The 12953-nt window shown below is 44.4% G+C and overlaps 1 protein-coding gene and 1 long non-coding RNA gene across 3 annotated transcripts in view; both read right to left on the bottom strand.

The window, feature by feature from the left end:
- Unk (unk zinc finger) overlaps window positions 1–12953 on the bottom strand; it is a 34734-nt gene that overhangs the window by 21564 nt on the left and 217 nt on the right. The gene's annotated exons all lie outside the window — the stretch shown is intronic.
- On the bottom strand, window positions 1688–12906 carry LOC143267046 (uncharacterized). The gene is made up of 3 exons (XR_013041975.1): window positions 11886–12906; window positions 5561–5806; window positions 1688–2128 (listed from the first exon to the last, which is right to left on the bottom strand). It is a non-coding gene; the product is annotated as an uncharacterized LOC143267046 (long non-coding RNA).

Raw genomic sequence — 12953 nt, 5'->3', positions numbered from 1 at the left:
AAGGCCAGGCCAGCCTGGGCTACATAGTTAAGTTCCAGATCATCTTGAGAGCCTGTCACAAACAATAAAAACTTCACACTACCCACTGTTGGTCTTTTGGAGATTTTTCTCCCAGTTTTTTATATACATATAGTCATAATCAAATCACACAGCAACACCAGGTAGTGGTGGCCCACACCTTTTTACTCCTAGCACTCAGGAGTCAGAGGCAGGCAGATCTCTGTGAGTTCAAGGCTAGCCTGGTCTACAGAAGGAGTTCTAGGATAGCCAGGGCTACACGGAGACCCTGGCTTGAGAAAACAAAGAATCATCAATATCAGTGTTGGAGAGCCCTGAAGAGTTAAAACCATTGGCTCCTTCTTCCCAGACAATACCTTGATTTTACTAAGTTTTTCTGTACAAGGCTGCTCTGAAAAATCTTTAACTTTAGCAGCATTTTGATACATATATTTAAACCGACATGTCATTTAATGCATTGTTTCCTAAGCAACCCAGTATTTGGCCTTATAACAGTAGGTCAGCCTAGACAGCACGTGAGACCCAGGTTCCAACAGAAGCTCTGCAGAGCTGGAGAGCAGGAGCAGACGTGCAAAGGAGGTTGTTTTCTCAGACACTGCTGACCGTGGGGACCCGATAGGCAGCACTTAATTTGGAGCAGAGGCTGCTAAGGAAGGCGCCGATTAGATGAAGCCTGCTGAATGAAGTAGTAAGGAGACCGAAAGGAGTGCCTCAGGCTGCGTACAAAACCTGGAAAGAAGTACAGACACATCCAGTAACCCAGGACGGACCAGGTGCCTGGGTCTAACCTCATTTCACTTAGTCTGACACTACAGAAGGAGGTCCTGCCAGAAAAAGAAAAGCATCTAAATGTGTAGCTGCCACGGACTGATCTTTGCTACTGTTTGCTGAGATAGAGACAAGCAAACCACACCCAGCCCCAGGTGGCTCTAAGCTCCACCTGTATGAGTTCATGGAACCCTCACAGCAACCTGGCCTGTGGCTGTTCTCCGTGAACTGCACAATGAGGCAGAGCTGAGCCTCACACAGTTGACGTGACCATGAGACTGACCCCTTAACCACCTTGCTGACTGCTAACTACGCTTTAAGTGAGCTCAAGGAAAATACAAGTAGCACAAATAGGTACCTGTGAGGCTGCTGAGGGTGTGCCACGCAGCATCTGTCAGGCCACACAAAACCACGTTACTAAAAGAAAACAAGAGTCAGGTGTGGTGGCACACACCGTAAATCCTAGGAATCAGGTGGCAGAGGCAGGCGGATCTTTAGGAGTCTGGAGCCAGTTTGGTCTAGATAGCAAATTCCAGGCCAGCCAAGCAAGGATACATATCCAGACACAGAGATAGAGACATAGACAGAGAGAGAGAGAGAGAGAGAGAGAGAGAGACAGACAGACAAGTAGTATCTTTAAACAAAACACTGCATATACACTTTGTATATTCATTACAAAGGATTCTTACATCAATAGTAAAATATGCGAATTTTCAATAGAAAATACAAGTATTGATCTCTGATTTTCACTCTTTAAACAGACTTTACTCACACAAATCTAAAGAAAGTATCAGGTTACCATGTACCCAATAAATAAATTAACATCAAAAGACACAGTAAATAACAAAATTAATAAAAACTAAGACTTAAAAACTAGTTAAATTTTTAATTAATAACATACCATATAAAAGGATTTAATCAACATTTTTTTTTCTAGAACACATCTACTTCCCTTCTATGAGAGTAGTTTTGTAAATAGGCCAAATTTCCGTGGGAGGGTAAGACCTGAACCTTCCCACTCCTCATCAGAAGCCGGTCTTTCAGGACTGACGGTGACCATGCAGTGTTTCAAACATTAACAGGAAACAAATGAGTCAATCCGAACATGGGAAGCAAACTGTGACATAAAAAGCAGAGACAGGGAGGAAACGTTTGGATAAACTCAAGTGTGACATGATGAAACTGTCACAGGCCTCCTTATCTTCTTTATCTCCTAAATAAACCGAGCCACCAACAGGAAAAGGTCACCACATAGAGAATGCTACGACATTTTTTACTTGCTAGTCTCCTTCCCATCTTCTCTTTCTCCTCAGCTCTCGATACTGTTGTCAAATTCTATACACTGGCAAAGACAAAAGGGGTGAAAATTGAGGTGTTTTACAGAGAAATGATAAAAAGTCTGCTGTGGTTACTACAAGGAATGAAGAGATAGCCAGCAGACCAACCAAAATGCCTGGACACATGGGCCGCCCTGAGATGGCCACGCCAATCTTTTGTCTTTCTTTTTGTGCACTGGTATTGTGCCATGGGTGTCTCGTCCTCTGGAACTGGAGCACAGACAGTTATTAGCTACCATGTGGATGTTGGGAATTGAACCCAGTCCTCTGGAAGAAAAGTCAGTGCTCTTATTCACTGAGCCATGTCTCCAGCCCTTTTTATTTTTATGGCCCATGCAAATTTTTGTTTGTTTGTTTGGTTTTTTTGTTTGTTTTTTGAGACAGGGTTTCTCTGTGTAGTTTTGGTGCCTGTCCTGGAACTCACTCTGTAGCCCATACTGGCCTTGAACTCACAGAGTTCTCCTGCCTCTGCCTCTGCCTCTGAGTATTGGGATTAACCCACTATTGCCAGTGACCCATGCAAATCTCAACAGCCATTTCAATATTGAAGAAAGGGCTCTTACAATTTAGCAGACATTCTCCCCACTTCCTTCCCAGAGGTTTTCAGAAGTAAAACCAGCTCATTTCATAAAGCCACTGAGAAACATACACTGCTTCCTTTTAGGAGTTGTCAGCTTACAGACAACATAAACAACCATCAGGCGTCTCAAACCTGCCATGAGAATCTACTTAGCTCAGCTCTCCAGCCTTCCCACATGTGGACATTTACCTGAAGCACACACAAAGAATGCAGACATTGGAAAGCCGGGAGGAGGCTACTATGGAGCTTTCTGCAAATCACAAGCTTTCCCATATTGACCCTCTGTGGCAGTCATTTTTATTAAAACTATAAAGCTATGGGGCTGGAGAGATGGCTCAGCGGTTAAGAGCACTGGCTGTTCTTCCTGAGGTCCTGAGTTCAATTCCCAGCAACCACATGGTGGCTCACAACCATCCATAATGAGATCTGGTGCCCTCTTCTGGCCTGTAAGCATGCATGTAGGCAGAACACTGTAGACATAACAAATAAATAAATAAATCTTAAAAAAAAAAAAAAAAAACTATAAAGCTTAACCTCATTCAAGTTTACAACTGGTAGTTTTCAAAATATTTAATCATGTGCAATCAGTGGGCTGGGAAGGTACCTCAGTTGGTCAAGTGCTTGTCTAGCATAAATGAGCTTGGCTAGATACCAAGGATCACATAAACCTCACATAGTAGTGCACACCTACAATCTCAGCACTCAAGTGAGGAAGATCACAAATTCAAGGTTATACTTGGTGCGATAGCAAGTTTGAGGCCACCCTAAGCTAGCTGAGACAATGCCTAAAAAGAGGGGAGAGGGTATAACAGGGTGGTGGGGGAGATGAGAGGGAGGGAGAACCACAAGACACACTGTTTGAAAACGTTTTGATGAGCCAGGCAGTGGTGGCGCACCTCTTTACTCCCAGCACTCTGAGGCAGAGGCAGGAGGATCTCTGAGTTTGAGGTTAGCCTGGGCTACAGAGTGAGTTCCAGGACAGCCGTGGCTACACAGAGAAACCCTGTCTCAAAAACCCAAAAACAAAACAAAACAAAACAACCAAAAGTTATAATGGTACTTAACACATTGTGTGCTGATTTTAAAAAATAAAAATAGCCGGGCGGTGGTGATGCATGAGAGGCAGAGCCAGGTGGATCTCTGTGAGTTCGAGGCCAGCCTGGGAAACTAAGTGAGTTCCAGGAAAGGCACAAAGTTACACAGAGAAACCCTGTCTCGGGGGGGGGGGGGGGGGGGGGGGGGGGGCGGAATTAAAAAAATAAAAATAATTTTTTTAAAGCAGAAAAAAGTGTTGCCAACCACATAATCCCAGCACATGGGGGCAGAGGCAGGCAGATCTCTCTGAGTTCCAGGCCTGACTGATATATACAGGGAGTTCCAGGACAGCCAGGGCCATGTAGAGAGATCCTGTCTCAAAAAAAGAAAAAGAAAAAAAAAAAGTATAATCATTACAGCTGTGTAATTTCAGAATATTTCCATTGAACAAAAAATCCCCTGGGGGGTGGGGGGGGCTGGAGAGATGGCTCAGTGGTTAAGAGCACTGACTGTTCTTCCAGAGGTCCTGAGTTCAATCCCCTGAGTTCAATCCCAGCAACCACATGGTGGCTCACAACTATCTGTAATGAGATTTGGCACCCTCTTCTGGCCTGCAGGTATATATGCACACAGAATACTGTATACATAACAAATAAATAAATCTTTTTTTTTTTTTTTTTTTTTGAGACAGGGTTTCTCTGTGTAGCTTTGCGCCTTTCCTGGAACTCACTTGGTAGACCAGGCTGGCCTCGAACTCACAGAGATCCACCTGGCTCTGCCTCCCGAGTGCTGGGATTAAAGGCGTGAGCCACCACCGCCCGGCCTTTTTTTTTTTTTTTTTTTTTTTTTTAAAGATTTATTTATTTATTAAGTATACAGAAGAGGGCGCCAAATCTCATTACAGATGGTTGTGAACCACTATGTGGTTGCTGGGAATTGAACTCAGGACCCCTGGAAGAACAGTCAGTGCTCTTAACCTCTGAGCCATCTCTCCAGCCTTAAATAAATCTTTTTTAAAAATTAATTAATTAATTAGAAAATAAATCCCATGTACCGTTTTATCCATGTTTCTCCTGGTGTCTCTGTTGCCAGATATTTTAGGAAGATTGGCTAGGGTTAATCTATAGACCATATGCTATGTATGGTATGGAACACTGCATTTCTAGATGATACATATTTTTAATAATTAGGCTAATATAACTTTATATATTTAGCATCCACCTTCATCTAACACATTAGTGTCCCCAAATTCGTCCATGTTAAAGGGAAGACAGAGGCCAGGCATGGCAATGCACGCCTTTAACCTTCAATCCCAGCACTTGGGAGGCAGAGACAGGTGGATCTCTGTGAGTTCAAGGCCAGCCTGGTCTACAGAGTGAGTTCCAGGACAGCCAGGGCTACATGTAGAGACATCTTGTCTCAAAAATTAAGGGGTGGGGGGGTAGTATACTTGGATTAGCCACAACTGTCCATAGTTGCAACTCAAAACTAGAGACGATGTACTCAGCTAGTGGGGAATCCTTCTTTAGGATCAAACACAAGTTGCATTAAAGAACAACAAAAACAAAGCTTTAATTATTAAACAAATATTGTCCAGTCTGGAAATACAACCAGAGGCCTTTCTCTCCCACCTCCTTCACTAATGCAAGTGGAACTGTGGATGGAATCTGCTTTCACAGCTCCTAACCTAGCAGCTCCTAACAAAAAATAACACCAAGGCAAAGGTCTAGCAAAAAAGCCTGCCCGAGGGCTGCTCAGGCTGCAGGGCTCCAATGACTTAAGTGTGCACATGGCTTCTAAGACACAGAGAAGGAGACCTCACCTTAGGCATCAGGGTGTTGGAAGCGGGAAGTAGTAGGTCCATGAGTTGTCTTGTTTTCTGCACTTACATGGGGTGCTATCTCCAGAGACGCTCCTTACAGAGTGTGCCCAAGATGCATTGCTCTAAGTTGCTCTCAGGTGTCCAGCTGCCCTCACCAATAAGTCAGTCTTTGTAGGATGACAGAAACCACCAGTCAAAGCAGATGCATATGGACTGAGGGGAAGCCTTCTTTAGTGTCTAACATAGCTGGATTAAAACAAAGAAACTTAACCATTAAGCAAATCTGAACTTTAATCATGACTTAAAATACAGCAGATAACAAGTAGTAGGAGTCAGACTTAAGAGGCCAGCCTCAGCGTAGGCACTGCACACGTATTAATGGGGCCTGGGGAGCCTTGACTTAAGGCCACAGTGAGCCCATTTGTTCTGCAGGAAATTCATTTGGTTTGATAAACATGTAAATAAGATTAAACAAAAAGGATTACTGGTAATTTAGCTCCTCCTCTCAGATGCCGCTAAGCAACTCTCTCAGTGAGTGACTTGTATTGTAATAAGCTGCACTCCAGGAATGCATGTGTGGTTTTATTGCAATTTGCAATAATGATTTAAATACATGTTCACTTCCTGAATTTTCTAAAACATAATCAGATGAAATCAAGTAAAATTAGTAACAGTAATATAGCAACTAACGAAACTGTCTCAAAATAGCTACTGATGGAATGCCATTCTCTCACACACAATTTTTTTCCTCTACACTTTGATGTAATCCAAGCTGACCTTGAACGAACAGAATGACCTTGAACTTCTGATCTGCGTGCCTACCACCTGGGTACTAGAACTACAAACTTGCAGCCTCCCTTTTTATGCATGCTAAGCAGTCTTTCTACCAACTAAGCTACATCCTTAGCCATTTTCCTGAATAAAACTCAAGAAATCACCCCTGGGCTGGGGAGATGCTCAGAGTTGGTATCTGTGGCCAAGTCTAATAACCTAAATTCAGTCTCAAAAACCCACATGGTAGAAAGAGAAAACCCACTCTTAAAACTGTCCTCTGCCATCCACAGCCACATACGAACTAAATACAGAGTAACAACCACAACAAAAAAAAGAAATTCTAAATTCAGGTGATGTCTGTATACACAGGATTACAGAGCTTTTCTCCTCAAAGAAATCACCTACAGGGCAGGTGTGGTAGTGCACACCTTTAGTACCAGCACTGGTAAGCAGACCTGAGTTCAAGGCCAGTCTGGTGTATATAGACAATTCCAGGTAAGCCAGGGCTACACAGTGAGACCCTGTTTCAAAAATGATAGATAGTTGGATGGATAGATTGGATGGATGATAGATAGATAGATAGATAGATAGATAGATAGATAGATAGATAGATAGATAGATAGATGGGTTAGGTAGGTAGATAGACAGACAGACAGACAGACAGACAGACAGAATCACTCCAAAATCTTTTCAGTAACTACCGTTTCCTTTTCCTGTATCAAAAGCATGAACAAGTCTGAGAATCAACCCAAGCTGAAGGACTCCAAAACAGGTCTTCTCTGAAGCACACTTCCTCTTACAGGTACAATGACAAAAGGAACTGGTATTGTAAACCAGACCTTCCTCAACCTCATAGTGGCACACACCTTTAATCCCAGCAAAGGGGAGGCAGAGGCAGGCGGATCTCTGTATGAGGCCAGCCTGGTCTACAAAGTGAGTTCCAGAACAGCCAGAGCTACAAAGTAAGACAGCTGCAACACACACACACACACACACACACACACACACACACACACACACAAATACCTCCCTCGTTTTGTGTCCCTTCAACCAAATTTCTTAAATTTATTATCTGTGTGTGTGAGAGAGCACATACACGTGTTGGAAATCAGAGAACAACCTGGTAGAGTTGATTCCTCCCACTTCATGTCGGGTTTTGAGTTCTGATGATTAAACTTAAGTTGTCAAGCTTACCTAATTAGCTGTGTACCCACTGAGCCATCTCCCCAGCTCCTCAACTGCCTTTTGTTTCTGTTTTTGAGACAGGGTCTCTCCATATAGCCCTGGCTGTCCTAGAACTCAGGAGATCTACCTGCCTCTGAGTCCTGGGATTAAAGGCATACACTACACCCAACCTAACTGCCTGCTGCTTTCTTCTCTCTCTCTCTTTTGGTTTTTCAAGACAGGATTTCTCTGTGTTACCTTAGCTGTCCTGGAGCCCGCTCTGTAGACCAGGCTGACCTGGAACTCAGAGATCTGCCTGCCTCTGCCTCCCAAGTGGTGGTAATAAAGGGAGTGTACCACCATAACCTGGCTTCCTCAGCTAATTTTTAATGTACTTGTTATATGGATTCCCAAATCTATACTTCTGGACACACTATAGGATGTAATTATCATAATACTTTCCTATTCTTTTTTTTTTTTTTTTTACTATTTAGTTATTTATTTTAAGGTATGAATGCTCTGTCTGCATGTATGCCTGAATGCCAGAAGAGGGCATCAGATCCCATTATAGGTGGTTGTGAGCCACCATGTTGTGCTGGGAATTGAACTCAGGATCTTTGGAAGAGCAGCCTGTGCTCTTAACTACCAAGCCATTTCTCCAGCCCAAAACTTCCTATTCTTAAATCTGAGGCAGTAGTAGTTTGCACTTTTAATCACAGCATTTGGGAGGCATAGGCAGGTGAATCTCTGAGTTCAAGGCCAGCCTGGTCTACAGAGCGAGTTTCAGGATAGGCTCCAAATGTATTAACTAACACACACAGACAGACAAACAGACAGACACACACACACACACCCACACACACCATCATTTTCCTGAATGCTAATAAAATACTTGGAACTAGACAACAGACAGAACTCTTGATATAATAATATTTTCTACAAGAACTGGATTCCTCAAGTCTAGCACAAGTGGCAGTAACCATCTGCTAAGTGGATTATTTCAATTTCCCTTACTGCAAGATTACTGAAAAGATTAGGGGGTTGGACAGTGGTGGCTCACAACTTTAATCCCAGAGGCAGAGGCAGTCAGATCTCTGTGAGGGCAGCCTGGTCTACAGAAGGAGTGCCAGCACAGGCTATTACACAGAGAAACTCTGTCTCAAGAAAACAAAACATTAGGGGAAGTATCAAAATAACTATCCTCCAACTATTCTTTCTATAAACCTTTCGGCCTTCCTGGTCAGCAGCTGGGAGGTGGAGGCAGGCAGACCAGTAGTAGTCGTCCAGGGTCCTCTTCCACATGAAACCCTGCCTCCAACAAAACAAAACGACAACACAAAAGCCAGATGATGGCACCTGAAAGGGAGACAGGCAGAAGATCCTAAGCTTGAGGCAGGCTGGACTTCATTGAGAGAACTGTCCCAAAGCAGCAGTCAGGAAGTTTTAAAAGACAAAACATTTTGGGGCCAGAGAGACGATTCTACAGTTAAGAGAACTAGCTGCTCTTCCCAGGTTCAATTCCCAGCACCCACGTGGGAACTCACAACTATCCATAACTTCCATTCCAGGAGATCTGACACCTTCACATACATACATGCAGGCAAAACACCAATGTACATAACATAAAAATAAATTATTTTTAAAAGGGGAGGAGCCTCTTTTGGGCACCTATGAGGCTTGCCCTGCCCAATTTCTTCTAGCTGCCAGTGCTAGGTTTGGGTCCATGTAGGTCAAACCTTTTCTATTAGCCAGGTGCCTTTGATCCCAGCACTGAGGAGGCAGAAGCAGGCGGATCTCTATGAGTTCCAGGCCAGCCTGGTCTACAGAGAGATCTGGAACAAGCCCCGAAACAACACAGAGAAACCCTGTCTCAAAAAAACTAAAAAAAAAAAAAAAAAAAACAAAAACAGAAATAAAAACCTGTCAGTGCCCCTAATCCCCAAGGACAACAACTGAGTTCGCCTTACTAACACAGGCCACGTCAGGGACACCACTGCATCTGTACCACCTGTGTCCTCACGCTTTCCAAACTCAGATCTGGATGATCTGAGTCACTGTTTCTGAACGCCAGAATCTAACTCAACAGACAGCAAATTTCTCTGATTTTTTTTTTTTGTTAGATAAAAAGATATATACACAAAGACAAAACTATCAATAACCTCCATCTTCCAGCTGAGCTTGGGCGCGGCACTTCATTAACTCCTGCTGATTTAAAAGCTGTCTCAGGCTGGTGAGATGGTTCAGAAGGCAAAGGCACTTGCCACCAAAGCTGATTGCTAGTACCCATCTGGAGAAAAGAAAGAGCTAACTCCCACACATCGTCCTCATAACACACACACACACAAACACACACAGAGTAAGTAAATGTTCTTATAAATAAATAAAGATGCCTTAGGAGCCAAGTTCCATGACTACGCATCAACCCTCAAGGAACAGGAGAACAAATGTCAAGAAAGAATCGAGAGGACAGAAACTCAGATATGAGGACTAGAGAGATGGCTCAGGAGCTAAGAGCACTGGCTGCTCTTGCAGAGAACCCTGATTTGATTCCCAGCACCCACAGGACAGCTCAAAATCATCTGTAACTCCAGTTTCAGGGAACCTGATGTTCCTTTTGGCCTTCAAGGTACCGGATACACCCTGCAGCACAGACACACATGTGGACAAAATTAGACACATAAAAATAATTGTTTAAAAACTCAGATGCTAAAAAAAAAAAAAAAAAAAAACCTCAGATGCTAAGTTGGGTACAGTGGCATATATCTTTAATCCAGCACTTGAGAGACAGAGGCAGGTGGATCTCTGTGAGTTCAAAGCCATCCTGGTCTACACGGAAGTTCCAGGACTTCATAGTGAAAGCCTATCTTGAAAAATAAACAAGCAATTCAGACACTGACAATCACACTCTCATCCTCTCATCGGCCAGAAAACCATTCTAATGCAACTTTGTCGCATCTCAATGACAACACAACACAGTAACACAGGCTGCAGCCACTTGTGGCAGCCACATCCTGTAATCCCAGAATTCTGGAGAATGAGGTAGAGAAAAGGCTCCCCAATGGGGGGCCAATCGGAGCAACAAATAAAATGGCTATGGAGATGGCTCTGTGGGTGAGAGCATTTGCTGCCTGCCCAGGCATGAGAACCTGAGTTTGAATTGTCCTCACCATGTAAAAAGTCAGGCATGACCACGTATGTTCATAAGTCCAGGATTGGGAGGTCTGAGGAAGTGGACTCCCACGAGCTCACTGTGCAGCCAACTTGGCCAAGCTTCAGGTTCAGTAAAAGAACCTTTTTTTTTTTAAGATTTATTTATTTTATGTATATAGGTGTCTTGTCTATGTGTATTTCTGCACACCAGAAGGTATGGGATCCCCATGAAACTATAGACAGCTATAAACCACCATGTTCGGAATTGAACACAGAACCTCTAGAAGAGCAGCCAGTGCTCTTAACCACGGAGCCATCTCTTCAGCCCCCAAAGAACCTTTCTTTTTTTTTTTTTTTTTTTTATTTATTATTTATTATGTATATGGAACAGGACGCCAGATCTCATTACAGATGGTTGTGAGCCACCATGTGGGTGCTGGGAATTGAACTCAGGCCCTCTGGAAGAGCAGTCGGTGCTCTTAACCTCTAAGCCATCTCTTCAGCCCCGAACCTTTCTTATAGAACATCTGACCTGACATCCTCCCCTGATCTCCAAGTGCACAATGCATCACATACACATCCACAAAAAGAAACCAAGATTTACTCAAGTTTGTTTGGAATTGGACTGAAAACCATGATCCAAGCAACCAGAGGTCATTAAAAAGTTCCAAAATGAGGCCCAGTGGCACAGATTTGTAATCCCAGTTACTCAAGAGTTCAAGGCCTGTCTGGGTTACAGAAGTTCAAGGCCAGCCCAAGCAACTTAGTGAGATCCTAGCTCAAAATAACTAAATAAATAGTAAATAACTGAGTGTGTGTGTGAAGATACAGCTCAATGGTAGAGCCCTTCCCTGGGTTCAGTTCCTAACACTTCAACACAAGCTCCGGGCTGTGAGACGGCACGGCACCGAGTTGGTAAAGCACTTGCTGCCAAGCTCAGCCATCTGAGTTTAATCTCCATAACGCATAGGTTAAAGGAGAGGACCAATTCCTTCAAACTTTTTATTTCCATACCTGTGCATGACATGTGTGTTCCCACACACATTTACATACAAATAAATCAGTGTAATAAAAAATAAGTTCCAATTCAGTTTACAGATCTGCAAATCAAGACCACACTATTGTATGGCTAGATAAGTCAAGTGACATTATTCTAATGTTAGACCTTCTTCACCAAAAGCAATGGCTAGGTTGTGGAGAGAACTCCAGTAAGAAAGAACCAAACTCAAAGGCTAACCTGAGTTACTCTGAAGTCAAGCTTGGATGCCAGCCAACATTGGAGTCCCTCAAAGAAACCAATACATTTCCTATAACCGATGTTCCCAGGCTCATCTCCCAAAAGGCCTTCTGGGTCTCAAGCCAGAGATCCCCTGCTTGCTGTTAGTTCTCTGTACTCCCCACAGCTTCTCCTGGCTTACTGAACTTGAATGTTGTTCAACCTCTCAGGTTCTGAAATCTCCATGGGTTGGGATATTCTAAATACCCACATGGCTCAGGGACCTACAGGGGACGAGAGGCACTCCTGACACGGCAAACAGAAACCCACGCTGCTTTACAAGAGGAACCACATCACTGGCCTTTGTCCCACAGCACCTAGGCCCAATGTGCCATGCCAGCAATGAAGGCGGGGACCTAAGCTTGCACACATGCAGCTTTTCGGGGGTCTTCCATTTTGACAATCTCATTTACTGTCGCTGTCTGAAGCTCCCTCTCTTGCCAGATTCTGAAGGGGTCTGAAATCCCACAGTATCCTGGGAGTCGCTCCCTCACAGGCTGGACGGCAAAGAGTGACTCCGTGACTGCACGTTTGACTGTCTGAGGGAATTCAAGCGTGGGTGATCCTCGTGGGCAACAGGAGGCCGTAAGGATACAAAAGACCTCAGGTGCACGGAATCTCCGAACAAGACTTCAAGCAAATAGTCACTACTTCTATGCAGGTCTAGGGCTGGCTGCTACAGAATTCGACTTGTCATGTCGTGGACTTATCGCTCCCAAAGAGCCTGGAACTGTGCTTTTGGTCTGAGGAACAGTCAGGCCTTCAAGGCCTACCCTGCGAAGTGTGCACTCGGGACCGAGCTCCTGCCTCCCCAACTCGGAGGCTGGGACCGAGTTTCCCGCCCCGCGGCCCGACCAGAGGTTGGTGACAGTTGAGGAAGCTGGGACCGGCCCCAGCAGGTTGGAACCGGTCTGGGCCGAGCTACAGAAGGAAGGGGGGGGGAGGGAGAGCCAGCCTCGCGCTCTCCCTGCGCGCGTGACTCACGCTGGCCGCTGACGTCAGGCGTGCGCGCGCGGCGGGGGGGGGGCT

This window comes from Peromyscus maniculatus, chromosome 8, assembly GCF_049852395.1.
Source record: "Peromyscus maniculatus bairdii isolate BWxNUB_F1_BW_parent chromosome 8, HU_Pman_BW_mat_3.1, whole genome shotgun sequence".
Classification (NCBI taxonomy): Eukaryota; Metazoa; Chordata; class Mammalia; order Rodentia; family Cricetidae; genus Peromyscus; species Peromyscus maniculatus.
The sequence above is the reverse complement of the archived record's forward strand: the minus strand, read 5'-3'. Positions and strand labels throughout refer to the sequence as shown.